The sequence below is a fragment of the Rhagoletis zephyria genome, unplaced genomic scaffold (genome assembly GCF_001687245.7).
Source record: "Rhagoletis zephyria isolate East Lansing unplaced genomic scaffold, Rhagoletis_zephyria_1.1 Rzeph_scaffold_03199, whole genome shotgun sequence".
NCBI classification, from domain to species: domain Eukaryota; kingdom Metazoa; phylum Arthropoda; class Insecta; order Diptera; family Tephritidae; genus Rhagoletis; species Rhagoletis zephyria.
Window position 1 is genome coordinate 63,152 of NW_016160282.1, and position 3,969 is coordinate 67,120.

General features: G+C 35.3%; 1 long non-coding RNA gene across 1 annotated transcript in view; it reads left to right on the forward strand.

The window, feature by feature from the left end:
• Positions 1-3,626, forward strand: part of LOC108368583 (uncharacterized) — a 4,864-nt gene extending 1,238 nt beyond the window's left edge. Inside the window, exons 2-3 of the long non-coding RNA XR_001848398.1 lie at positions 1,277-1,283; positions 3,616-3,626. This is a non-coding gene — a long non-coding RNA (uncharacterized LOC108368583). The remainder of the gene's footprint in view (positions 1-1,276; positions 1,284-3,615) is intronic.
• The last annotated feature ends 343 nt before the right edge of the window (positions 3,627-3,969 follow it).

The window sequence follows — 3,969 nt, forward strand, 5'->3', positions numbered from 1 at the left end:
AACATACCACGGTATTGAAAATTGGCAAAATCGGACTGTAACCCCGCCTACCTCCCATATAACGGTAATATTCAGAAATACGAAAACTGCGATATTTTAGTAACTACTGAAGATAATTCACTCAAAATTGATATTTACAATAATTTTTAGACGAAAAATAAGAATATTATACATTTTTGGAAAATGGGCGAAGCCACGCTCACTTATGCACCGATTTCTTCCAAGCTTTGCACAGTTGTTAACCTTGGTATAGCATACGAAACTGCCGAAAATTTTAAAAATCGGACAATAACCACGCCCACATCCCATATAACGGTAGTTTAGAGAAATGCGAAATCTTCGATAAATCAGTAATTATTGAAGCTAATTTATTCAAAATTGATGCTTGCAAGAATTCTTTACCAAGAAATACGTTAAGGATAAAATTTTGAAAAATGGGCGTGGCACCGCCCACTTATGATCACATATATGTATCTCGGTGACCGTTCCACCAATTTGTACCAAACTCGGTGTGGTTATTGTGCTTGCCACATAGAAGCAAAACGTTGAAAATTATTGAAATCGAGCTAAAATTACGGCCGGTTTTCATATAATAGTTAATTTCAGAAATGCTTGAAACTTCAATATTTCGAAATTGAAGCACGCTAATTTACTCAAAATGGATACACCCCGGTTTACCATGTAGCCGTAGCTTTCGGAAAGGTGAAAAACATACATTTAATACTTGCGCCGGGTATNGTTTTCATATAATAGTTAATTTCAGAAATGCTTGAAACTTCAATATTTCGAAATTGAAGCACGCTAATTTACTCAAAATGGATACACCCCGGTTTACCATGTAGCCGTAGCTTTCGGAAAGGTGAAAAACATACATTTAATACTTGCGCCGGGTATTTAATGTTCGGCTCCGCCCGAACTTAGACTTTCTTACTTGTTTCAAATAAATTTAAGTTAAAGGTATGCAATTTTAAGAGAACGCAATTGCTTAGTTTTTATGTTATGTATTGTATGCAATTTCTTAATTGTTAAAAAAATGCAGTAAAAAAAAACTTTGACGATTTTTTGGCCGAAATGACGATTTTTTTAGGGTAAAGTGACGATTATCCAGCGAAAGCTTTCGGCAACGCTGACCATGATACGTAAACGAACTACGGCGCTGGCGTTGCTCGCGAGTAATAATTGCCCACCTATGATTTAAAGAAATGGGGTGTCGTCCATTTCCGCCATAACGTATGGAGAGCATAGTTTTGGGCGCAACCGACATCTACCTCTAGAGCAGTGCTGTCCAATCGGTAGTTCGCGGGCGCCTAGTAGCTCGCGACCTGTATTTTAGGTGCCCCAAACAAAAAGATGGACAGAAAAATACTCTGTACCGAACTACGCCATTTCCGGTTGTAATTGCGAAAGTAGCAATTGAAAATGAGAATCGTAAATTTTAAATGCGAAAGTGAATTGAAAAGCGTCAATTGGAAATGATAAAGCTGCAACTCAAAAATATAATAGCCAACTGTAAATAATATAAGATAAAAAAGATTTTCAAAGATATTAATGAAGAAATTCCCACTGACCATGTAGATAAGGCTCTCCGACTTGGCATTTTTAAATTATATAATTGAAACACATATTCTCATAAAAATACAAACGTCGTTCGGAGTCCCCTTTGTGTGAAAAATTCAAGGCGCACGCCACAAACTGGAGGAGAAGCTCGGCCAAACACTAAGCGCCAATCTATTATTATTAATTGAAAAAACTAAACAATCTCAATTAGGGTTTTCAGAAATTATGACTGCAATCTCACCGTTTGTGGGGAAAATCGGCATATGAAAGGGCTGTCGGCAGAGAAAAACTGTCAGCTTTTCCCGTCGTTTGCTCTTCTTTTGAACTCGAAAATTCTGGCGGGGTACAATCCATTGCATTACGTGCAAAAAGTTCTTCAGTTACTATCGATATACGAAAAACGGTGCAGGAATACAAATGCAAGGATCCGTAACTAATAGGTGGTTTTTGCGTCAAACGATGTGGGGAATTTTAATTCGATGAAATGCATCATAATGAATCAAAATTTTGAGTTATTTGTTAGTTACGTCCTTTTGCATTTCAGTTTACCATGTTAGTTACAGATTTTTACATTTTAGGTGACGAAATGTTCTCTATGGAACCAGTATTTTCTTTTTCCAAAAAAACGATTTATGGATCATAATGGAAACACTGCTTTATCAATTAAGAGGAAATTGTTGTTTTCACAATACAACGAATGTTCGTTATCTATGTGCATTCCTTTATTTAAGCTAGCTGTACCAATTTTATTAATAAATAAAGGGTTTCATACGGATCAATTAAGATTGAAGTTTATTAAGGCGGTGCCCGCAAAGCAAAGCAATGGTTTTAAAGTAGCCCTAGGTCCGAACTCTGTTGGACACCACTGCTCTAGAGTTTTGATATGATACCTACCGGCGAAGTTGATACCTACACCTTTTCCAATTGAACTTCGGATATCGTTAAATGTACTTCAGATTAGCCAACTATACTTCAGAAACTGTAAAATATACTTCAAACTAGACAATTGTACTTCGTCTAAAAATTATTGTAAATATCAATTTTGAGTGAATAATCTTCAGTAGTTACTAAAATATCGCAGTTTTCGTATTTATGAAAATTGCCGTTATACGGGAGGTTGGCGTGGTTATTGTCCGATTTTGCCCATTTTCAATACCATCCATCCTACGCCCGAAAGAAGTGCACGTACAAAGTTTCGTTAAGATATCTCAATTTTTACTCGAGTTATCGTGTGCACAGACGGACGGACGGACGGACGGACAGACAGTCACCGCTTAATCGATTTCTCTTTTCATTCTGATCATTTATGTATAGATTTATCTATCTCGATTCGTTTTGCCTGTTACAAACAACAATACTTGTTCAACGAAAATTTTGCACTGTTCTGTCCGACCTGCAACGTGCAGATCACTACCGTTTTTCTTCAAACCTTATATGTAGCTTCATCTTATATATAAGTATATATATTAGGGTTCTTTTTTCCGACTATTGTTTCTTTTTCACTCCTACCTCGCAACTTTTTTGGAAAACACCTTAAAAAACTCCCTGAAAATTTGAACGCTCAATATTAACATTAAGTACTCGCCCCAGGCGCAAATACTTCCCATATAAAATACACGTAAACTTTGATTGGTTTTCTTAAAAATTCTATAGCTCGGAGGCATTTTATGGTATAATCATGGTCAATGATGGGTTTTCTTCAAAATTGAACTTTCGACAAAAAAATCCATTGCGGCGTAACTCTAACTTCCACCAGCGAGTTAGTACGGGTCACTAAACTCAATATTTTCATGAAATTCCCATTTTTTGCCGTTTTTTAAATAACAAGAGCTACAGAAAAAATGCAAATCACAAAAATTTCGAGGTAGGAGTGAAAAAAACAATATTCCCAAAAAGGCCACCCTAATATATATATATATCTGTGGTCATAAGCAAAAACCGCCTAAGTCGACTTAAGAAAGAATTGAGTTATATATGCTATCGTATTATGCAACTTCTATTCCATGTTTATGTGCAACTCACATCTCGTTAGCTAGGCTATTTAAAAAGTTATAGAAGAAAATATTTTGGTTTCTTCATAAGGTTNATGCAACTTCTATTCCATGTTTATGTGCAACTCACATCTCGTTAGCTAGGCTATTTAAAAAGTTATAGAAGAAAATATTTTGGTTTCTTCATAAGGTTAACATAACTATCCAAATCTTTAAAGCATTTTTTCTCGAATACAGGTTTTTGGACTTAGACGATTAGTGCTTATGACCACAGATATATATACATATATTGTAGACCGAGCCGATAGCCATAGCAGCTAGTGCTTCAGCCCCTTCTCCCTTTAGTCTTAAAATTAATTTTTAAGTCTAAATAAATAATAATAATAGTAATAATAATAATAATAATAATAATAATAATAAT